At 39.5% G+C, this 25,401-nt stretch overlaps 1 protein-coding gene and 1 pseudogene across 4 annotated transcripts in view; both read left to right on the top strand.

The window, feature by feature from the left end:
- LOC100618213 (G protein-coupled receptor kinase 6-like) overlaps positions 1–9,575 on the top strand; it is a 30,811-nt pseudogene extending 21,236 nt beyond the window's left edge.
- The window catches only part of NR2C2 (nuclear receptor subfamily 2 group C member 2), a 137,700-nt gene that overhangs the window by 58,931 nt on the left and 53,368 nt on the right, over positions 1–25,401 (top strand). Inside the window, exon 1 of one of the 4 annotated variants that reach the window (XM_001366294.4) lies at positions 17,240–17,259. The exons of the other annotated variants lie outside the window; for them this stretch is intronic. The gene's annotated coding sequence lies outside the window, so the exon portion shown is untranslated. Of the gene's footprint in view, positions 1–17,239; positions 17,260–25,401 lie in introns of those variants that run through there. 4 annotated transcript variants of the gene reach the window in all.

Here is a 25,401-nt window from a genome sequence, read left to right as displayed (position 1 = left end):
CTTTCTTTTCTTTTTTGCTTGTTTGTTTTGAGAATGAGTTCAATACTTGCCAGGCATACTCTTAGAGTCAAGGATGATGCCAACATTACAAAGCTAAGAGCCTACAAGAATCGGGTTCCCTTAATAGAAATAGGGAAATTTAAAGGGTGGCAATATCAAACAAATAGTAACAATAGAGTGCAGAAAAGTAATGTGAAATATCAGAAAAAGTTGGATAGATCCACACTGGTTTTAAAAGGCTTTAAATGTCACACTGATGAATTTGTCTTTTAACCCAAAGGCAATAGGTAGCCACTGAAGTTTTGTCAGCAGGGGAGTGACATGTTATGATCTTTGTTTAAGGAAGATTATTTTTGCAAATGTGTGAAGAGATAGATTGGAGAGGAGAAAGACTGAAAACAGAGACCAAGTAAGCTCTTACAATATTCTAGGCAAGAAGTAATGAGAGCTTGAACAGAGATAGTGACTGTGTGAGTAGAGAGAAGTTGTAGAGGGAGTGAATGAACAGATTTGAGAACTGATTATGAAAGTAGTAGTATTAAGAATCAAAGCTAACTATGAAATTGTGAACCCAGATAACCAGAGGTAGCACTGGGCAGAAAAAGAGACAAGGAAGGGCAATTTGAGGGGAACGTAAGGCTAAGGACTAGAGATAGAATGAGTTCTATTTTAGACATGATGAATTTGGAGTGTCTAAGGTAAACTAAGTAGAAATGTCCATTGGGCAGTTGGTGATGTGGGATTCAGTCTTAGAAGAAAGGGGAGGACTTAAAATATCGACTCAGTAGTTCTCTATAGAAATGATAGCTCTGGGAGACACAGCCTGAGCTATCCCCAGGCAACGGCTTCCTGGATGGGGTGGCTGAGTATGAGATAACCCCCGATGATAAGCGGAAAGAAGCTGCCCAGGGGTTGATGGAGAACTACTTGAACCCCAGCTGGTGGGCGCCTGCACTGACAGTCTTGAGCAGGGGCCCTGCAGAGACCTCTTCCAAGAGTGCCCCAGGCTGACCCATGAAGAGCTGAGTGTCGCCCCATTTACCAATTACCTTGACAGAATCTCCTTCAATCGATTCCTACAGTGGAAATGGATGAAAAGGCCAAAAACACCTTCTACCAGTACCATGTGCTGGGCAAAGGTGGCTTTGCAGAGGTCTGTGAATGCCAGGTTTGAGCCACAGACAGGATGTCTGCCTGCAAGAAGCTAGAGAAAACGTGAATCAAGAAGCAGAAAGAAGAGGCCACAGCCCTGAATGAGAAACAGACCTTGGAGAAAGTGAACAGTAGATTGGTAGTGAGCTTGGCGTCTGCCTGTGAAATGAAGGATGCCCTTTGCCTGGTGCTGACTCTGATGAATGAGGGAGACCTCAGCTTCCATATTTATCATATGGGTGAAGCAGGATTTGAAGAAGCCCATGCTGCCTTCTATGTGGCTGAGATCTGCTGTGGCCTGGAGGATCTGCAGGGAGAGCGGATCATGCCCGAGGGCTTGGAACCAGAAAACATCCTGCTGGATGACCACAGCCACATTCGGATCTCTGATCTTGGACCAGCTGGGGATGTGCCTGCTATATGAGATGATTGAGGGCCGTCACTCTTCAACCATGAAAGAAGCTGATAAAACAAGAGGAGATGGAGCAGCTAGGGAGGAGGTGGCACACAGGAAGTCGAGGAGCACCCCCTCTTCAAAAGCAGCCACTTTAAGAGCTTGGAGGCTGGGGCCTCCCTTCAAGCCTGATTCTCAGGCTATTTACTACAAAGATGTACTGGATGTTGAGTAGTTCTCTATGGTGAAGGGTATGGAATTGGAGTCTATATAGAATGACTTCTAAGTTTGCCATGGGGAGTGTGCCCATCCATCCCTTGGCAGAAAGAGATGGTTGAGACAGAGCGCTTTAAGGAGGTCAGTGTATTCAGCGTGGACGGAACAGTGCCCCAGACCTCACCTGGATGGGCCTATCCTCCCCCCAGGCCCAAAGAACCTGCTTCAGTGACTCTTCAGCAGACAGGACAGTTGTGGGAACTGCAGCAACAGTGAGGAAGAGTTCCTCACCCGCCTCTAGTCCTGAGGGCCTGATACCCACGCCAGGCGGTTGGCAGTAGCAGCTGTCCACCAGCTGCCCACTGGCCATGTTTAAAACTTTGCTTTCAGAGATTTCTGAAAAGACCCATCGAGGCACCTCGGATTCCCTGCATGTGCCACAATTGTTCTAAATCTTTGGCTTGCTAGGGTAGTCTCCCCCCACTCCCCCCCGGTGCCCCCAGGAGTAGAGAAGGGAGGAGAAATGTGCTCCATTCTTCCTTCTATCTAGTCTGGATGAGGTGCCCTAGGACATCTTTCTAGAGGTGGCAGATTCGGGTTCCCAAACCTGCCCTCTAGCAATTATTGGAATTCTATATATCTGTATGTGTATACATACATACATACATACATACATACATACATACATACATACATACATATATATATATATATATATATATATATAAATCAATCAACTGTCGATTTTTAAGTCACCAGGCAGAGTAGTTCTCTCCCCCCACTACCACCACTGCCCACTATCCTCACCGTGGCCCTTCCCTGAGCCAGAGCATGGGGGGGAGATTTATTACCAAACCAAAGGGCCCAAAGGGACTGCTGGGCAGCTAGTTTGGGTCCCAGGCCCTTCCCCATCACACTGGATCCTGTACCATGAACTAGTGACAGTTGTGCCTACATGCCCTGTTGCCTTGTTTCCAGTAGCCTAGCATAATCTTCTGATTGCTGGAAACTCCTTCCCTGCCCTCTTCCAGATAGGAAAGTTTGGAGTCACTTATGGCCCCAAAATAAGCCTCCACTTGGGACAGAGGTAACACAGACAGGAAACCAAGGCCTGACCTGTGGCTATCACCTCTGGGATCCCCCCCCCCCATAGGACCAGTGCCAACTGCCAAAGGGTTTGGGCCATGTGGCATCACACCCTCTGGGTAGGAGTTCTTGGGGGAGGTTGTCTGGATACCACCCCTAGTCTTCCCAGAAGGCATCTATGTCTTCCATAGCCCCTGCCAGGTCTAAGCAGAGAAGCCTCTTCTCTCCCCTGGTGGCCTATAGCTCATGTGCCTTCTCAGGGGCCAGTGAAGTAGGGCCTGGACTCTTCTCCCTCCCCAGGACAGCACCACGCCATCCCCTAGGGGTTGGGGGGGCAGTTTTTAAAACAGTACAGCCACATTGCCCAGTATTCACTTGTCCTCGTGTGAGTTCCTAGCAATAATCTGCCCCTTCCTCATGATTCTGAGCATGCAGCATGCCTGCCCTCAACCTGGGCCCTGTCACCCCACTGACCAGGCTTCTTGGGACTGACTTACCTAAAATGGCACCATAACTGTGGTAGCATTTGCTTGCACTGCACTAATGTTCCAGTACATACAGACTGATTTTTAGGCCTTTATTCATTGTATGATACCCAGTGTCTTCATTGTTTCCTTCGTGCAAACATGAATACGATAAGAGCACAAATTGAAAAGAAAAAAATTCATTGATTTCTATTTACCCAACTCCTACCCTATCTGTACTCAAGAAGCTGTCCCTGAAACCATGTGGACTGAAGTTTTGTTTTGTTTTGTTTTGTTTTTTCCAAAACCCTATCTTCTGTCTTAGTATCAGGTACAATACAGAAGAGTGGCAAGGGCTAGGCAGTCGGGGTTAAGTGATTGTCCAGGATTATACAGCTAGGAAGTGTGAGGACAGATTTAAATCCAAGTTCTCCCAACTCCAGGCCTAGCTCTCTATCCACTGGGCTACCCAGCTGCCCCCAGACCTGGATCTGATCTCTGATACCTACTGGTTCTTTGACCCCAGGCAAATGGCTTTACTCTCTCCGTGTTCTTGGAAACTTTGTAGGACTAAAAAGCGCAAAGCAGTGTCCAGTCTGCCACTAGGACTAGGACTGTTAAAAAAACTTCCATGAACACTTTATAATTTAAAATTTTACTTAGATTATCTCTTACATGTTTAGTGCAAGTATCTTTATAGATGGAGAAACTGAGGCTTAGAGAGGCTGTTGCTTGTGGTCATACTGTGGCCTTTCATCATCTTTTCTACTTCCTTTATTTTCCAGATAAGAAAACTGGATCCCAGAAGGGTTAAATGACTACTCCAGAGAGACTCTCCTAGTTAGTGTCACAGGGGGATTCAAAACCCAGTCTCTTGACATACTCCCATATTTTTCTGTTACCTTGTGCTGCTTCCCTTCCATGACATTACTTCTTTGAAAATGATAATGACATGTAAACTGCATGCAGAATATTTTTAAAATTAATTTATTTTTTTTATTTGGTCAATTTCAAACATTATTCCTTGGTTACAAAAATCATTTTCTATTCCTCCCTCCCCTTCCCCCACCTTTCCTGTAATGATGCTCAATTTCACTGGGTATTACATGTAACCTTGATCAGAACCTATTTCCATGTTGATGTTTGCACTAGGATGTTCATTTAGAATCTACATCCCCAGTCATATCCCCCTCAACTCATGTAATCAAGCAGGTGTTTTTCTTCTGTGTTTTTACTCCCACAGTTTTTCCTCTGAATGTGGATAGAGCTCTTTCTCGTAGATCCCTCCAAGTTGTTCAGGATCACTGCATTGCCACTAATGGAAAAGTCCATTATATTTGATTGTACCACAGTGTATCAGTCTCTGTGTACAATGTTCTCTTGGTTCTGCTCCTCTCACTCTGCATCACTTCCTGGAGGTTGTTCCAGACTCCATGGAATTCCTCCAGTTCATTATTCCTTTTAGCACAATAGTATTCCATCACCAACAGATACCACAATTTGCTCAGCCATTCCCCAATTGAAGGGCATCCCCTCATTTTCCGGTTTTTTGCCACCACAAAGAGCGCAGCTATGAATATTCTTGTACATGTCTTTTTCCTTATTATTTCTTTGGGGTACAAACCCAGCAGTGCTATGGCTGGATCAAAGGGCAAACAGTCTTTTAGTGCCCTTTGGGCATAGTTCCAAATTGCTCTCCAGAATGGTTGGATCAATTCACAACTTCACCAGCAATGCATTAATATCCCTACTTTGCCACATCCCCTCCAACATTCATTACTTTCCTTTTGCTGTCATGTTAGCCAATCTGCTAGGTGGGAGGTGGCACCTCAGAGTTGTTTTGATTTGCATCTCTCTGATTATAAGAGATTTTGAACACTTTTTCATATGTTTATTAATAGTTTTGATTTCTTTGACTGAAAATTGCCTATTCATGTCCCTTGCCCATTTATCAACTGGAGAATGGCTTGATTTTTTGTACAATTGATTTAGCTCTTGTAAATTTGAGTAATTAAACCTTTGTCAGAGGTTTTTGTTAGGAAAATTGTTTACCAATTTGTTACTTCCCATCGAATTTACTAAGCCACCTAGGTACTACTCCTTGTTAAGGATTTTAATTTCCTCTAGCTTCTTTCTGATAATCAGAGCATGATCGTCTTCTTACCTTTATAAAAATGCAACTTGGTTTTCAGCACCAGCCTCTGTATAAAATCTTTCCTAATTACCCATAACTGCTGCTACCCTCTCTTTCTTTATTTTGCATTCTGAATATACTGCTATATGTACATGTTGTCTTCCCAGATAGAGTGTAAGTTCTTTGAGAGCAAGGATTGCTTCACTTTTTTGGGCTTTCCATCACCACTGTTTGGCACACGGTCAATGATCTGATTGCTAGTATATATAGTATGAAGGATTTGGGAAGAGATGAGAACAAGAATTGCACAGGATAATAAGGCATGGTAGAATTATGAGCTATTATAAGTAGAAGGGATGCTGTAGGTCCATGTTGGCAAACCTATGGCATGCCAGGGGGACTGCTCCCCTCCCCCTCTCCATGTGCCTGAGGACATTTCTCTCATCACCTGCCCACTGCCCAGCAGCTCCATGGGAGTACTTCTTCCCTATCCTATCTGGGGTAAGGGGTTGGTTCACATGCTGTGTGAGGGTTGTAGTTTGGACATTCAGTCTCAAAAAGGTTCGCCAATACTGCTTTAGGTTGTCAAATCTTTTCTGAGCATACTAATATAACCATATGGTTTTTTAAATAATTTTTGTTACTCTAATGAATAATTATATTAATTCTTTTCCTAATATTAAACCACCATTGGATTCCTGAATCCAAAAGTTATATTTTTAAATCCAAACTAGACATGGTTAAGAGCATCCAAAGGATAGCCACCAAGAAGGAGAAGGACTTAAAGTCAAGCCATGTGACAACTGGTAAAGAAAGCTTGGGGTGGTTAGCCAATAGAAGAGAAGATTTGGTAATTGTTTCCAAGTATATTTAAAAGTCAGTGATATGGAACAAAGGTTAGACTTAACCCCATCCTTCTACCTTTCACCTGCATTTAACACATTCTCCTGCATTTAGCAGCCCCTCTTTTCTGGGTGCTTGCTTAATGACACTACTCTTCTACTTTTCACTCTTCCTCTGACTCCTTTGCTTACTCTTCAACCATATCCTATTCCCTAATTATAGGTGTTCCCCAAGACTCTGTCCTGGGCCCTCTTTTCTTCTCTCTTGGCTTTCTATTTTGTTAAGTCTATAAGCTCCCATAGGTTTAATCTTCTCTTGCAGGTGACTCATAAGTCTATCCATTCAGCTTCAGTCATTCTCCTGACTTTCAGTCCTAAATCACCAACTGTGGATATGCCAGGGACATCTCAAATAGGGCAAAATACAATTCATGGTCTTTCCTCTTAAAATTTGTTCTTTCTTTCAAAGGTACCAGCATGATTCCAGTCTCCCAGGTATGTAACTTCACTGAAATCCTTGATGTCCCTCCCTGGACATATTCACTCAGTTGTCAGGTCTTGCTGTTTCTAGCCTCTCATACAACCAAGTTCAGGCCCTCATCATTTAATTTTTGGATAACCCTAATTCAATCCTAAATTTACACATTTGCAACTTGAGAATTATTTTCACCAACTGCTCCTAGTAAAGCAACCTTCCCTTCTGGTATGTCTTAACCTTCCTCAGAGAGCTGTACAGTCCTCCAGACTACATCACTTCTTTGAAGGACTGGGTCCACCTCCTGCCAAAGGCACAAACTCAAGGTTACAAGGGAATGAATACCTTTGCCCTCTAATGAGTAGCCACCTTCTCCAGGACCTAAAATCGTTTTTTTAAAAACTCCCTGAGGTGGATCTTCCCACAAAGTGAGTGAGGCAGGCAGCTCTATAGTTCAGATGACTTATATGGTCCTCCAGATGCTGGAATGCCAATTGTATCAAGCCTCAGAACATTGCAGAGCTTCCTGAGGTCTATAATCACCAAGAAAGTTCAGCCCAACCACAGAGGAAAGAGTAAATAGATGAATTAGAGTTAGCATTTATCTTGTCTGATTGTTTCAGCAGTATCTGACTTTTCATGACCCCATTTGGAGTTTTCATACTGTAGTGGTTTGCCATTTTCTTTCCTAACTTATTTTACAGATGAGGAAACTGAGGCAAACAAGATTAGGGTTAAGTGACTTGTTCAGGGTCACCATAGCCAGTCAGTATCTGAGGCCAGATTTGAACTCGGGAAGATAATTCTTTCTGATTCCAGGCCTGGAACTCTATGAACTGCTTGTCCTAGCTAGCATTTTTATAGCACTTTAAAGTTTAGAAATCACTTTACATATGTTATCTCATTGGCTCCTCCAGTCTTTTATTAACCTCATTTTATAGATGAAGAAACTGAGGCAAAGGTTAAATGACTTGCCCAGAGTCACATAGCTAATAAATGAGGCAGAATCTAAATGAAGGTCTTCTTGACTTCAAATTGATCTCTCCTCTATCTACTGCACCATCTAGCAACACATTGTGCCCACATCAGGGCAAGTAAGAAGGAAGAAAACACTTATTAAGTGTCCACTATGTGTCAGGCACTGCTAAGGACTTTACAAATATCTCATTTGATCCTCACAATAACCCTGGGAAACAGATGCTGTTACAATCCCCATTTTGCAATTGAGGAAACTCCTCTGCCCCACTAGTTAGATGGACAGCTTAGAGAACTGGACTTGTTTGTACATGTAGCTTAGATATTAGTCGGTGAGCTGGGGCCAGAATTGGACAGTAAGAGATCAAGGTGTATTTTCTTTAGAGAATTAGTTATTTGAATGACACCATTCTTCCTGAGACATGAGACCTATTTTTTAAGACCAGTATTCTTCTAATGATGTTCTATCACTGTGCATCTTGGAATACCACAGTTTCCAAAGAATTGAAGTTGAAGATCATACAAAGTGCAGTGAAGAGACTCATAGTGCGCATGAGAAACATCTTAGAATGAAGAAATTGTAGCAGAGAACCATTATGAAAGATGTCATCAAAGAAATGTGTATTAGGAAAAAAGAAAGATGCACCATTCACAGGGAGAATGAGGAAGAAACAGTGGGTGCTCCACTAGAATCCATATACTGTTAAGAGAACCAAAAGACAGCTTAAAAGAATCGAAAGAAAACTCCCAGAATATTGGGGGGGACTTTTTTGGGTTGATTTTGGTAGATTTCTAGGAAGAGATGAACAGGAGTCAATTAAATGGGTGCATATGCCTAGTTTGTGATTTCTTTTCTTTTTTTTTAATTTAAAACCCTTACCTTCTGTCTTGGAGCCAATACTATGTATTGGCTCCAAGGCAGAAGAGTGGTAAGGGCTAGGCAATGGGGGTCAAGTGACTTGCCCAGGGTCACACAGCTAGGAAGTGTCTGAGGCCAGATTTGAACCTAGGACCTCCTGTCTCTAGGACTGGCTTTCAATTCACTGAGCTACCCAGCTGCCCCCCTAGCTTGTGATTTCTAAGTGTCAGTGGGTCATAGTCTACCTTGTTGGGAGGTATTATTTATGTTTTGTTTTGTTTTTTTTTTTAATCTCAGACCCATGGGATTATTGGCCTGAGGAAAATTTTCTAACAATTAGAACAACTCAGAATTGAAATGGGTTACCTTGGAAGAGAGTGCATTTCTCTTCATGAGAGACCACTCGGGGTTTGTTTAGATGAGATCTTAGTTCAGGTATGGATTGGACTAAATGGCCTCTGAGATTCTGTAATTCTTAATGCCCGTATCAACAAAGTAGACATCCAGAGTGATAATACCTGGAAAAAAACTTTGAGATCAATATGATATTTCATAAAAATCAAACATTTTCTCCCTAGGAAATGTAATGCATTACAGGGAATTATGGTTTTCTTTGAAAATAAGGGGGAAAGATTTCAAGTACTTTGAAACTTTTTTTTTAAATCCTGACCTTCTGTCTTAGAGTCAATACTGTGTACTGGTTCCAAGGCAGAAGAGCAATAAGGGCTTGGCAGTGCAGGGTTAAGTGACTTACCCAGGGTCATACCACTAGGAACTTTGTAACTTTTTAAACAAATTAAAGCACATTTGATACCCAATTCTCAACCCTTTCTCCCCTTCCTGCCCCCTCCCACCTTTTTCACCTAAAAGACTTTGTAAATTGCAAATATTTACATCTCGAGGCTTTGACATGAATCAAAATCACCCTTTCCTTCACCTCCTTTGTCTCTTTCCTTTAAGTGATCTGATATAGACTAATTGTTGACATTTTAAATGTAGTTTTATATTCACTTTTTTATTTAAAAATATATGAGTAGAACATTTTTTTTTTTAATATATTTTATTTGATCATTTCCAAGCATTATTCGTTAAAGACATAGATCATTTTCTTTTCCTCCCCCCCACCCCCCATAGCCGACGCGTAAGTCCACTGGGCATTAGATGTTTTCTTGATTTGAACCCATTGCTTTGTTGATAGTATTTGCATTAGAGTGTTCATTTAAAGTCTATCCTCTGTCATGTCCCCTCAACCTCTGTATTCAGGCAGTTGCTTTTTCTCGGTGTTTCCACTCCCATAGTTTATCCTTTGCTTATGAATGGTGTTTTTTTTTTCTCCTGGATCCCTGAAAGTTGTTCAGGGACATTACACCACCACCAATGGAGAAGTCCATTACGTTCGATGATACCACAGTGTGTTTGTCTCTGTGTACAATGTTCTCCTGGTTCTGCTCCTCTCGCTCTGCATCACTTCCTGGAGGTTGTTCCAGTCTCCATGGAACTTCTCCACTTTATTATTCCTTTGAGCACAATAGTATTCCATCACCAACATATACCACAGTTTGTTCAGCCATTCCCCAATTGATGGGCATCCCCTCGTTTTCCAGTTTTGGGCCACCACAAAGAGTGCAGCTATGAATATTTTTGTACAAGTCTTTGTGTCCATTATCTCTTTGGGGTACAGACCCAGCAGTGCTATGGCTGGGTCAAAGGGTAGATATTCTTTTGTCGCCCTTTGGGCATAGTTCCAAATTGCCCTCCAGAATGGTTGGATCAGTTCACAACTCCACCAGCAATGAATTAATGTCCCTACTTTGCCACATCCCCTCCAGCATTCATTACTTTCCTTTGCTGTTATGTTAGCCAATCTGCTAGGTGTGAGGTGATACCTCAGAGTTGTTTTGATTTGCATCTCTCTGATTATAAGAGATGTAGAACACTTCTTCATGTGCTTGTTAATAGTTTTGATTTCTTTATCTGAGAACTGCCTTTCCATTTCCCTTGCCCATTTATCAATTGGAGAATGGCTTGATTTTTTGTACAATTGATTTAGCTCATTATAAATATGAGTAATTAAACCTTTGTCAGAGGTTTCTATGAAGATTTTTTCCCAATTTGTTGTTTCCCTTCTGATTTTAGTTATATTGGTTTTGTTTGTACAAAAGCTTTTTAGTTTGATGTAGTCAAAATTATTTATTTTACATTTTGTGATTCTTTCTATATCTTGCTTGGTTTTAAAGCCTTTCCCCTCCCAAAGGTCTGACATGTATACTATTCTGTGTTTACCCAATTTACTTATGGTTTCCTTCTTTATGTTTAAGTCACTCACCCATTTTGAATTTATCTTGGTGTAGGGTGTGAGGTGTTGATCTATTCCTAGTCTCTCCCACACTGTCTTCCAATTTTCCCAGCAGTTTTTATCGAATAGTGGATTTTTGTCCCAAAAGCTGGGATCTTTGGGTTTATCGTATACTGTCTTGCTGAGGTCGTTTTCCCCCAGTCTATTCCACTGATCTTCCTTTCTGTTTCTTAGCCAGTACCAAATTGTTTTGATGACTGCTGCTTTGTAATATAGTTTGAGGTCTGGGACTGCAAGGCCCCCATCATATGTGTTTTTTTTCATTATTTCCCTGGATATCCTTGATCTTTTGTTCTTCCAAATGAACTTTGTTATGGTTTTTTCTAAATCAGTGAAGAAGTATTTTGGTAGTTCAATGGGTATGGCACTAAATAGATAAATAAGTTTGGGTAGGATGGTCATTTTTATTATATTGGCTCGTCCTATCCATGAGCAGTTAATGTTTTTCCAATTGTTCAAGTCTAGTTTTAGTTGTGTGGCGAGTGTTTTGTAGTTGTGTTCATATAGTTCCTGTGTTTGTCTTGGGAGATAGATTCCTAGGTATTTTATTTTGTCTAAGGTGATTTTGAATGGGATTTCTCTTTCTAGTTCTTGCTGCTGAGCTGTGTTGGAGATATATAGAAAAGCTGATGATTTATGTGGGTTTATTTTGTATCCTGCAACTTTGCTAAAGTTGTTGATTATTTCAATTAGCTTTTTGGTTGACTCTCTAGGATTCTTTAAGTAGACCATCATGTCATCCGCAAAGAGTGATAACTTGGTCTCCTCCTTGCCTATTCTGATGCCTTCAATTTCTTTATCTTCTCTAATTGCTACTGCTAGTGTTTCTAGTACAATGTCAAATAGTAGAGGTGATAATGGGCATCCTTGTTTCACTCCTGATCTTATTGGGAATGCATCTAGTTTATCCCCATTGCAGATGATATTAGCTGTTGGTTTTAGATATATACTGTTTATTATTTTTAGGAATGACCCTTCTATTCCTATGCTTTCTAGTGTTTTTAATAGGAATGGTTGTTGTATTTTATCAAAGGCTTTTTCTGCATCTATTGAGATAATCATGTGGTTCTTGCTAGTTTGCTTGTTGATGTGGTCAATTATGTGGATGGTTTTCCTAATGTTGAACCAGCCCTGCATCCCTGGTATGAATCCTACTTGATCATGGTGAATGATCCTTCTGATCACTTGCTGGAGTCTTTTTGCTAGTATCCTATTTAAAATTTTTGCATCTATATTCATTAGGGAGATTGGTCTATAGTTTTCTTTCTCTGTTTTTGACCTGCCTGGTTTTGGAATCAGTACCATGTTTGTGTCGTAAAAGGAGTTTGGTAGAACTCCCTCTTTGCTTATTATGTCAAATAGTTTGTATAGTATTGGGGTTAATTGTTCTCTGAATGTTTGATAGAATTCACAGGTGAATCCATCAGGCCCTGGGGATTTTTTCTTAGGAAGTTCTTTGATGGCTTGATGGATTTCAATTTCTGATATGGGATTGTTTAAGAATTCTATTTCCTCTTCTGTTAGTCTAGGCAGTTTGTATTTTTGTATATATTCATCCATTTCTCCTAAATTGGTGTATTTATTGCCATATAATTGGGCAAAGTAATTTCTAATGATTGCCTTAATTTCCTCCTCATTGGAGGTGCTGTCCCCCTTTTCATCTTTAATGCTGTGAATTTGCTTTTCTTCCTTCCTTTTTTTAATTAGATTGACCAGTACTTTGTCTATTTTGTTTGTTTTTTCAAAGTACCAGCTTCTTGTCTTATTTATTAAATCAATAGTTCTATCACTTTCGATTTTATTAATTTCTCCCTTAATTTTTAGGATTTCTAATTTGGTTTTCTGCTGGGGGTTTTTAATTTGATCGCTTTCGAGTTTTTTCAATTGCATTTCCAATTGATTGATCTCTGCTCTCCCTTGTTTGTTAATATGAGCTTTCAGGGATATGAATTTGCCTCTGATTACCGCTTTGGCTGCATCCCAAAAGGTTTGAAAGGATGTTTCGCCATTGTCATTTTCCTTGATGAAATTATTAATTGTTTCTATGATTTCTTCTTTAGCTAAACGGTTTTGGAGTATCATATTGTTTAATTTCCAATTGGTTTTAGATTTGGTTTTCCATGTACCATTACTAATCATTATTTTTATTGCCTTGTGATCTGAGAAGGCTGCATTCATTATTTCTGCTTTTTTGCATTTGTGTGCTATGTTTCTGTGACCTAATGTATGGTCAATTTTTGTGAATGTGCCATGTGGTGCTGAGAAGAAGGTGTATTCCTTTTTATCCCTATTTATTTTTCTCCATATGTCTATTAATTCTAATTTTTCTAAGATTTCATTCACTTCTTTTACCTCTTTCTTATTTATTTTTTGATTTGATTTATCTAAATTTGATAATGGTTGGTTTAAGTCTCCCACTAGTATGGTTTTATTGTCTATTTCTTCCTTCAATTCTCTTAGTTTCTCCATTAGAAATTTGGGTGCTATATTATTTGGTGCATACATGTTGATTAATGATATTTCCTCATTGTCTAGAGTCCCTTTTAACAAAATATAATTACCTTCCCTATCCCTTTTGATCAGGTCTATTTTTGCATTGGCTTTATCAGATATCATGATTACCACTCCTGCCTTCTTTCTATCAGTTGAGGCCCAGAAGGTCTTACTCCATCCTTTAATTCTGACCTTGTGGGTGTCAACCCGCCTCATGTGTGTTTCTTGAAGACAACATATGGTAGGGTTTTGGATTCTAATCCATTCAGCTATTCGTCTACGTTTTATGGGTGAGTTCATCCCATTCACGTTCAAAGTTATGATTGTCATTTGTGGACTCCCTGGCATTTTGATTGCCTTCCCTAATTCTAACCTTTTCTTCTTCGGCTCTACCTTTTAGTCCAGTGATTTACTTTGAATCAGTCCCCCTTGTCCCCTCCCTTGATGTTTCCCTTTTTAGTCCCTCCCTTTTTGTTCCCTCCCCCTCCCCCCTCTCTTTCCCTCCCTTTTTGTTCTCCCTCTCCCCCTCCCCCCCTTGGTTTTCCCTTCTCCTTACCCTTGTTGGGTAAGATAGAATTCAAGATCCCAATGGATCTGGATGTTTTTCCCTCTCAGAGTTGATTTCCCTGAGATTGAGGTTTAAGTAACACCCCCCCCTCTCTTCCTCTCCTTCTTATAGGAGTTTTCTTCCCCTCCCCTTCCCCTGTGAATCTTTGTGTGAGAACCATTATTCTATTTGGTCTTTCTTTACCCCCTATTTATACATTACATTTTCCCCACATATTAGTATACATAGGTTGATATAAATGTAGTACTTATAGAAGAGAGTTTGAGTAAAAGAAGATAACATTTTTCCCCTTTCCTTAATATTTACCTTTTCAGGTATTCCTTGCTCTTTGATTTTCGGTATCAAACTTTCCACAGAGCTCTGGTCTTTTCTTTGCAAAAAGTTGGAAGTCTTCTATTTTGTTGAATGCCCATACTCTCCCTTGGAAGTATATAGTCAGTTTTGCTGGGTAGCTGATTCTTGGTTGGAGACCCAGCTCTCTTGCCTTTCTGAAGATCATGTTCCATGCCTTACGATCATTCAGCGTAGAACTTGCAAGGTCTTGTGTGATCCTGATTGGCATTCCTTTATATCTAAATTGTCTTTTTCTGGCTTCCTGTAGGATTTTTTCTTTTGTTTGATAGCTTTGGAATTTGGCAATTACATTCCTGGGAGTTGTCTTTTGGGGGTTTAGTGTAGAAGGTGTTCTGTGAGCTCTGTCAGTGGATGTATTGCCCCCTTGTTCTAGAATCTCTGGGCAATTTTCTTTGATTATATCTTGTATCACCATGTCCAGTTTGGTGTTTATTTCTGGCTTTTCTGGGAGTCCAATTATTCTTAAATTTTCTCTTCTCCCCCTGTTTTCCAGATCTATCACCTTGTCGGTGAGATATTTTATGTTCTCTTCTAATTTCTTGGTGTTTTGGCTTTGCTTTATTAGTTCTTGCTTTAAAGCCTGGTTTTCTTTTACAGTTTGGTCAAACTGGTTTTGTAGATGCGTGAATTTCTTTTGCATCATTTCCCACTTTTCCTCCCAGAGGGCTTCCATCTTTTTGGTCCTTTCTGATTCAAATTCTTCATGGGTTTGTGGAGAGTTTCTATTTCCTTTGGAAGATTTTGGAGAATTTTCTTGTATATCTTCTTCTATCTGCTCTGTATTTTGTATTTTGGCTCCATAGAATGTGTCCAGAGTCGCCCCTTTCTTCTTATTTTTCTTGGTATTTTGGGGCTTCTGTGCTTCTGTGGAATTTGTCATCTCTGAACGTGGAGGATTGGCTTTTCTTGTCTTTGTCTGGTGATCAGTGGCTTTAGTCCTGGGCAGATGTTGGTTCTATGAGCGTTCCCTGGGTTAAACTGAATATGCCTCACTGGAACTGGAATGGAAGGGTCGGACCACAAGGCCACACTCTCCCCCTGGCTCGATTTCCGGAAGTTGCCTTCAGAATCCCTGGCCGTGAGGCTGTTTCGTCGGCCTGCGGGGGGATGGGCTGCCGCTTCCCCAAGCTCCGAGAGCAAGGACTTTCACTGAGACTTGGATAGCAGGATCCAGCCCGTGAGGCTGTCTTGCCCGCCCTGAGGGTTGCTGTTGTTTTGACCAGCTCTCTGCAGCGGAGGCCCCAGGCAGTAACTTTCACCCGGACCGACCAGCTCTTTGCAGCAGAGGCCCCAGGCCGTAACTTTCACCCGGACCTACTGGCTCTCTGCAGCGGAAGCCCCAGGCAGTAACTTTCACCCGGACTGGGACTTGGGTAGAAGACCCTGAGGGTTGTTGTTCCTCAGACCCTGCTCTCTGAGCCCGGCGCGGCTGCCGCTTCCGGGAGCCTTGGACTCTGCGCTCCTACCCCTGAGGTCCGAGGGATCTCGGGTTCTGGCTTTTAAGGGGAGCCGTACCTTTTGAACCGGGTCCAGGTCCAGGAGGAGGGTTCCCAGGGTCTGTGCTGTTGATCGTTTTGAATTTCGGCGCCTTAGGAGCTTCTAGTTTGAGATCGGTCGGGAAGGGTTTTCCGGAGATCTGAACTTCAGCTTTCTCTAAGCCGCCATCTTAACCGGAAGTCCTCTCTCATGAGTAGAACATTTTATATTTTTCTGTCACTTAAAAAGAAACACAATTAGGTTTTTATTTAGGGTTTCTAAATTTTTATTCTCTCCCATCCCCTATTCCATGGATCAGGTTGCCCTTCTTTATCCCTTTAACCCCAGTCCATGCAAAATGGCATATACCTAATGCTCCTTCACCCATTCAAGCAATGTTCTAGATATATAGTTTTTATCATTTAATATTTTCCCAACATTCACTGCAAATGAACCAAACATTTTTCATGTATTAAGGCAAATAATAAATCACCATGCTTTTCAGTATACGGTTAATGTGCATTGTGGTATGAGAGAAAAGACAAAGCTCTGGGAGACCAGGAACCTTGATTCCACCTGTGGTTCTGCCATGACTCAAGTGTGTGACAAGTTACTCCTTTCCTGGGCCTAATTCTTCCATGTGTGTCTGTGTGTACATGTTGATATCAAGTATGTCTGTGTGTATCTGAATGTTTGTGGATGTCTCTGTGTGTCTGTGTTGAGGGCACTGTTGTAATCTGATCTCTGAAGTTGTTTTCTGCTCTACTATTCTGTCATTCTCTGTGCGGGTGGCTCTGTAGTAATACGTTTGTTCTTGTGACTTCATCTTTGAAGATTTGGGAGTTTGTATGAGACTCTGTTTCTTTAAATACATTAGCTTAATGAACTGTTCAGATAAAGAGGCACCATGGGGAACGTGGTGGCTCTGGTTCTTCCTTGTTGTGGCCTGAAATAATTGAAGAGCTGGTCAGATCCTGCCTAAGGTAGTCTTCTGTTTCCCATCATCTCTCAGGTCAAGAAAGGCAGCCATTGTGTGTGTGTGTGTGTGTGTAGAAGGCAGGTGAGGAGTGGGGCTCTGCCACTGAGAGCTTCTTCTCCAGAAGAAATTAATCGCATTATTAGACAAACTGTTCCAGCAGCTGGCAAACACGCAGGAGCACAGCAGGCAGCTCTGCTTCCTTGGTTACAGGGGATAGCGCACTTGACCTTCAGAGGAGCAGGGTTACTGAGAGGGCATTTTTAAACAATCCTCTCATTTCTGGGACTGGAATCAGCCCTCATGGAGCCTGTGTCCAAATGCCTTTGAATTTACTTTAAAAAAAAAAAAACTCACTACTTTCTTTTGGTTGGATTGACTTGGTGTAGGAGGTTGCTGAAGAAAAATGTAAATAAAGCTGCAGGAAGGATTTAACACTGTGAGTACTGGAGTTTTATAGTGCTTAGCTTCATAACTGCCCTTGGAAGCAAACAGTACAAGGGTTATTGGTGCAGATTCTCTTTCGTTATTGAGGTAGAATGGGGTTTGCTGCTTTTTCTTCTTAAGGGGAACTGTATTATAGAGCAGTATTTTCAGTAAGCTCACATTTCCAACCAAGAAATATTTATTATGTGTTAAATGATGTATCCTTAAGATTTATTAGGAAGTCCATTTTTCTTATTACCTTCCCAAGTTATTTCTCATTAAAAACTTCAGAATGAGTACCTGCTTGTGTGTTTCTATGATCAAAGTAGAATCAAGACTCAGTTTAGGGATGAAAATTTTATTTTTTTTAATCTCATATCAACTTTTACTGTGTCCAATTTTATCAAACATAAATGAACATAGAATGTTTTCTTTCTGAAGCAAATGACAGTTGCTTTTCAATATATAGTGCCCATCTCGTTGTTTCTATTGTTACTGGCTCCTACTGAATGTTCCTTGGTGGCCACAGCTATTTTAGTTCTCTGCAGGAAAGTTTGGTTTTCTTTTTTTCTTAACCCAGATCATTGTCTAAAAAAATCTCCTCTCCCATTTTGCTATGAAGAAAAGCCAGTTACATCTGATAGCACTGTATCTTAAATTTATATACATATATATGTATCATGGGGAACATGGTGACTAGTTTATATATATGTATATCTATATATATATATATAAATATATATAAGCATGTGCTTGTTTGGTATTATGTGGCATTTTTTTCAGTTCATGTTAGAAATGAGCTCACTTGAAACAAATTAGAAGCACAGCAAACTGATTCTATACCTTATAATCCTTTGTGTGGAGTATCATGCATGCAACTTCCTGTCTCCTTCAAGATGCAAGTTGTGGCTTGGAAAGATTGACCCCTTCCTCTGCTGATCTTTCACTATACCTGAATTTAATTCTCTGCCTAAGTATGATAGGAGGATACCACATATGATAGTTTTGCTGCTGCATATGTTCCCTACCTGAAACACTTGGCCACACTTAGGCATTTAAGTCCTTATTTCAATATGGCTATATTATAAAGAACGTAAGCCTATTGGGGGGCAGGGAGGACCGAGTTTGGAGTTTTGCAGCCTAACCACAGGCCTGTATGTTGATCTGTTCTGCCACGTAGTATAAGTATCATTATCCTGCTCTGAACCCATTTATTGACCTGGAAAACAAAAAGGCATTGTTAAGGCAAAGCACATAATAAATTACATATTTAGGAACTTATGTGGTTTTAATAGTCAAGTTTTTGAGGCCCAATGTGGAAGACTTTTCCCTTCCATGCTGATCTGTCAGGGAAACATATAAGTATACACAGTACATAAAGCTTTTCCTAAAAATTTCTTTTGTAAAAGCAGTATTTTGTTGTTCCTTATAACAAAAACATGTCTTCCTCAATGAAAAAATAAATGCTACTTGGTACACTTTTTCTATTATTAGTACTAAGAATTATAAATAGTGCTCTGAAGTTTACAAGGTTCTTTCTTCACAATAATCCTGTAAAGTAGGTAATGCTAATATAATTATTTGTATTTTACAAATGAGGAAACTAAGAAAGTGACTTGCCCAAGGCTACCCATCAACTAAGTGACAACATCCAGACTTTCAACCAATTCTCCTGACTCCAAATCCTTTCCCTGTTTTCATTTCTGCTCTTTCTACTACATACTATGCCACATTCTGCCTTGACTTTAAGCAAAAGGATTTTCTTGGGGGGTGGGGGGGTGAGTTCTAAGAATTTTATTAAGCAAATTCTTTTTGTTAAATACGTCAGGGATTAAATATTTGTGCTTTATACAAACTATCTGACTGCAAAACTTAAGTAAAAGAATGAATAATCTAAGTTAGAGCCCTCATACTTCTTTCATATCCATTCCTTATAATCATCTTAAGAGGCAGAGTGCACATTTTCAAGATAGGAGATCTGAGACCCAGAAAAAGTGATTTGCCCAAGATCACAGAGCTACTAAGCAACAACCTCTAACTCCTCTGATTCCTACTCCAGTGTTCTTTATACCATATCAAAACATTTATAATTATGTGACTAAAGTTGACTTTGCCTATATAGGACAAGTTGTCAATGTAGTATAATTTGAGGGACATGTAAAAAGCCCACAAATATCTTCCCTACTTTTCTTTACTAATGTTAGAAATTTTACATTGGAGATTTATTCCTTTGGATTATGGGATGGTTCTCAAGCTATGAATAGTTGGAACAGAATGTTGAACTAGGAGTCAAGAAGACTTGGATGGCATCTCATCTCTGACACTGACGATGTGACCCTGGTCTAGTGATGCAGTATCTCTAGCCCTCAACATTCTCATCTGTCGAAGGAAGGGAGTGGACAAGGAGAACTCCAAAATCCATCTCAACTCTTATTTTATGATTCTCTAACCCTTAGGAAGGATAAGACATATTGGGCAGGTATCAGTAGTTTATAATATAATACAAGTTAGCTTATTTCAGGGGTAGTCATAGAATAATTATAGTTGTTATTTAGTTGTTTCAGTTATGCCTGACTCTTTGTGACCCAATTTGGTTTTATTTTGGCAAAGATAATGGAGTGTAGTTTACCATTTCCTTCTTCAGCTTATTTTAAAGATAAAGAAACTGAGGCCAGCAAGGTTAAATGACTTGCCTAGGGTCACATCACTAGTAAGTGTCTGAGTAAGATTTGAACTTAGTTCTTCCTGACTTTAGGCCTGGTGCTCTATCTACTGCATCACCTAGCTACCCAATTATGGTACCAAAGAGCCAACAGAGACTACAGAGCATCTAGTCTAACCCCTTCATTTTACTTGTGACTCATCCTAATAGCTGGAAGTAGCTTTGGATAGGATGTGCACACAGACAGCAATGTGATACCAGAAGGAGGAAGAGAGCATGTGCCATAACAAGGAGGATCTGTGCATTACAGCAAGGAGACACACTAGTGTCGGGGCTAACTCTACTATAGAAAGTATCTTCTTATAAGGTGTGTGTGTGTGTGTGTGTGTGTGTGTGTGTGTGTGTGTGTGTGTATCTATACCTGTGATTTCATCGGTATGGGAAATTCCCTGTATAGACACTCTCCACCAAAAGAGATCAGCAACTATTTTTGCAACTTAAGGTCTTGGGTTCTTGCTGGAGGTACCACAAGATAAAGAGACTGGCTATGGTAACTGGTAAGAATGACTTGAGCCCATATATTCTAGCCCTCTCCGTTTAGGACATGCTCCCCATCATTTTATATGTATATATACATATATATATAATATATAAAATTGCAAAAATCACCCCTTCCTTATATATCTATATCACTATGGTATCTCCTCCAAAAAGCTAATTTGTCAACCTTGAGTTGACTTCTCTTCCAAATTTTAGTGTACTAAATTCACATGAACCATATGGAAAGCACACTTTTCAGTCAAGGAACTTTCAAATAATATCCATGCTTAGATTATTCCAAGTGTAACAGTTAAATTAGTTTCTCTACTAAAAGTATTATATTTTTAGAGGTTTATTAAAGATGATTAGAAATCAAGGATACAAAATAATAAGCCACGTGCCCATGGCTGATTTAGCCAAATTCAGAACCCCTGCACTTAGTCTACTCACTACATCCTTGCAGTCTCTGAGTACTGGAAGAGAAGGAGTAGGCATTACAGTCAGTTTAAATACAAATTGTCATCTCGCACTCGGGTGAGGACTCAGGTGAGATTATAGGGAATTCTGGGAACTGCCAAGGACTTCTGGGGATTGAAGTCTGGGGTTCAAATCTCCATTTTTACACAAGGCATTTAGAATCAATGTGCTATTGTAGAAAGTATATTGGATATAGAATCAGAAACCATGGGACAAACTACCAAAAAACTATTTTATAGAACTAAAAAAAAAAATTCATCTGGAAGAATAAAAGGTCAACAATGTCAAAGGAACTAATGAAAAAATATGTGGAAGATGCTGGCCTAGCAGTACCAATTCTTAAACTGTACTATAAAGTCATAATCATCAATAATCTAGTACTGGTTAAGAAATAGAACAGTGGATCAATGGAATATAGTTGGGATAGTGTTTGATGAACCCAAAGTTCCCAGCTTTTGGGATAAGAACTCACTATTTGACAAAATTTGCTGGGAAAACTGGAAAACAATATAGTATGGCAAAAAATTAGATATATATCAATATCTCACATCCTATACCAAGATAAGATCAAAATGGGTATATGATTTAGACATATAAAGTGATTATTATAAGTAAATTAGGGGAACATAGAATAGTTTATCTGTCAGATCTACAAAGAAGGGAAGAATTTGTCACCAAACAATAGAGAACATTACAAGATGTAAAATGAATAATTTTGATTACATTAAATTTAAAAGGGGTTGTACAAACAAAACCAATGCAATCAAGGTTAAAAGGGAAACAACAAACTGGGAAAAAATTATATAACAAATTTCCTTGGCAAAGGTCCCATTTCTCAGCTATATAAAGAACTCAAATTTATAAGGATACAAGTCATTCACCAATTGACAAATGTTCAAAGGATATGAGTAAACAGTTTTCAGATAAAGAAATCAAAGCTATCAATAGTCTTGAAAAAAATATTCTAAATTCCTCATGATTAGAGAAATGCAGATTAAAACAACTCTGAGGTACCACCTCATACCTATCAGATTGGCCAATCTGATAGTAAAGGAAAGTGATAAATGTTGGAGGGGATGTGGCAAAATTGGGACACTAATGCATTGCCGGTGAAGCTGTGAACTGATCCAGCCATTCTGGGGGCAATTTAGAACTAAGCTCAAAGGGCTTTAAAACTGGTGCATGCCCTTTGATCCAGTAATCCCACTACTGTCTGTCTCCCAAAGAAATTTTTTAACAAAAGGAAGACCTACTTGTACAAAAATATTTCTAGCTTCTCTTTTTGTGGTGGCAAAGAATTGGAAATTGAAGGGATGTCCATCAACTTGGGAATGGCTGAACAAATTGTGGAATGTGATAGTGATGGAACACTATTGTGCTGTGAGGAATGATGAACAGAATGATTTCAGAAAGAGCTGGAAAGATCTATGTCAACTGATGCAAAGTGAAATAAGCAGAACCAGAAGAACACTGTATATAGTAACAGCGATTTTGTGGAATGATCAAATGTGATAGATTTAGTTGCTATCAGCAATACAATGATCCAGGACCATTCTGAGGGACTTAGGACAAAGAATGCTATCCACCTCCAGAGAAAGAACTGTTGGAATCAGAATGCAAATGAAAGCACATGATTTTTCAATTGTTTATTTGGGATTATATTGGGACATTATGGTTTTATGAGATTACTCACAAAAATGAATAATGTTGAAATGTTTTGCATGATAATACATGTATAACCCAGATCAAATTGCTTGCTAGCACTAAGAGGGGAAAGGGGAGAGTGGGAGAGGGATAAATTTGATCATACTTTAGGAAAACTTGAATGGAAATTTGCTATTACATGGTAAAAAATTATTTTTTTTTAAACTATAGGTTGAACTCTCAGTTCTGCCTTTTACTTCCCTTGTGGCTTTGGGCAAGCCACTTCACTAACCAACCTTAGCCTCAATTTCCTCCCCTGTAAAAGTGAGCAGGTTGGACTAGATAATCTTTAAGTACACTTCTAATTCTAAAATCCTTTCATCCTTGACTCATTGCTTTCAAAAATCCTCCATTTAAAAAATGTTATTATGTAACTCTTTGATCTATTTCAGTATTTAATATCCATAGATTGTTAATACAATTCTATCAACCTAGAAATAACATGGCAAATTAAGACTGTCTCACCAACTTTATTGGAACCATTAAGGAGCTCTCTAATTATTCAGAATTTAGCCCCCAAGTCCTTCTAGGTATGTGTTTTAAAAGATATCATATCCTCTAAGCTCTTTACCTAAATAGAATAATCACCTTTTAGGACTGTGTGAAAGGGGGAGAGTTAGCCAGATGTGGAGTCAGAAGAATCAGTTCATAGCCCAACTCTACTAAATTGCTGAGTATCTTGTGGGACCCTGGGAAAATCACTCAATTTTTCTGGGTCTTTGTTTCTTCAACTATAATATGAAAAAGTTGATGGGATGACCTAGAAGGTCTCTTCTAGCTCTAAATCTGTAAGTCATGATTCTAGGCCAATCTCACTACTTGAAAAGATACTATTAAGTCGTTTGCCCCGGAGTGTACCATCAGTGAGTGATCAAACTGTTTCTGAACCCTTACTTTCTAACCCAACACAGTTGTCTTTTTACCACACCAACATTCAACCTTAAGGTAAATATTGATTATATCAAATTAACTGCTCAGCTTAAAGACCTGGAAGTAGGTTCAGTTCCAGGGAAAATAGTAAATATAAAATAACCTAATTTAATTTTTTTAGCCTTGATGGAGGTTATTTTTCAAAACAGGTATAGGATTTTAGATTTAGAATCAGAAGGGACTTGGGCCCATTAACCCAAAGGAAAGTTGGTAGGGCTTATGGTTTACCTGCCATTAGCTTTGCTTAAGTTTAACAGGAATTTATTGAATACTAACTAGCTGGGCTAGTTGACAGTGATATAGAATCAAAAAGAAAATATCTTCTTACTTCCCAAAGCTTGCATTTTACTTGGGAGGTGACAGCAGGGACAACAGGGACATGGGTTAGAAATGCAGATACAGGGAATAAGCACCAAGTATTCTCAAAGTGTTGAGTGGTGAAGGGGGACCAGAGGGACACATAAAGGCCTCTTATTAGAGGAGGCATCACCTACACTAGGATTTGAAAGAAGCTAGAATTTTCTGAGGCATAGATGGGGGAGGGGGGGCGGCTTTCCAAGCTCGGTGAGCAGAGGGTAAAGATACAGAGATGAGAAATAGAACTTCAGAGGGAGAAAACTAGGAGACTGGAAGGATGGTTGGCAGAAAGAAAGCTAGAAGAATGGGTTTGAAGAGAAATATGTGTGCAGCAGACCAGTTTTAGACATTTTACAACTCAGACAGTACAAGCTGCTTCACAATGTGGATCCAGCTTATCTTTCTGTACTCATTTCATAGTATGTCCCTTCACATATCTTACATTCTAGCCAGACTACCCCACTCATTCTTTGTATATGACATCCCATTTCCTGCTTCCTTGCCTTTAAAGGGACAAACCCCTAGCCCTAAAATGCCCTCCCACCTCACCCTACTATTTGAGATCTCTTAATTGCATTTCAAGACTTCACAATTTTCATTGACCCTCCATTATTTTTAGCACTCTCTTATCCAGGCCTCTCTCAGTAATTTTGTATATATTTTCTGTTTAAATCTCTGTGTTCCTGTTTTACAGACCAGAATTTTAAGCTCCTTGTAAGCAGAGACTTTGATTTTTGTCTCTTTGTTCCCAACATGTATTTAGAGGTTCAGGTTGGCACATTCATTGAATTGAATTGAAATATCTTTAGGAAAATCTTGATTCCTATCTCTAGCTAAGCAGTCAAGTGAGCATCATAATGGTCACTTGGTAAGTATAGCTTGATTAATTTACAACTCTGGTTGTGTAAAGATGACAGTTTCAACCACCAATTTTGTACATAATTCAGAATCATCTTGACATTTTATATGAATGAAAAAATACCTGATTGATTTATAAAGTAGCAATAGCTCCATTCCAAAATCATAAATTTTAAGTAGGAGTTATTAGATGCTCTGTCAGAATTACATCCATATTTTATTAGTTATTAGAAATAAAGCTAGCAAAAATTTAAATTTAACATAACTCATTTTTCTGAAAAGTAATCAAGGGATTTAATTATATAAATTAATTGTTCATGAGAGCCACATATATGGGAAGATATTCAGAATTTATATTAACTTTTATTTTAATGTGATTTTACTTTCCAAAAATAATTATCACATGGAGAAAATTAAACAAATAGTAATTAAATATAAAGGCTAATGTTTACATAGTATTAAGCACTTTAAATAGATTATCTCATTTGATCCTCATAACAATCCCATGCACAAGATTATTAGCCCCATTTTGCAGATGGGGAAACTGAAATTCAGGAAAGTTATATGGCATATCCCATAGGCAAGAACTTTTGACATCTTTTTTGACTCCACGTCCAGCACTATCCA

The sequence above is a fragment of the Monodelphis domestica genome, chromosome 7, assembly GCF_027887165.1.
Source record: "Monodelphis domestica isolate mMonDom1 chromosome 7, mMonDom1.pri, whole genome shotgun sequence".
NCBI classification, from domain to species: domain Eukaryota; kingdom Metazoa; phylum Chordata; class Mammalia; order Didelphimorphia; family Didelphidae; genus Monodelphis; species Monodelphis domestica.
Note: the sequence above shows the minus strand (reverse complement) of the source record. Positions and strands in the feature narration are given on the sequence as shown.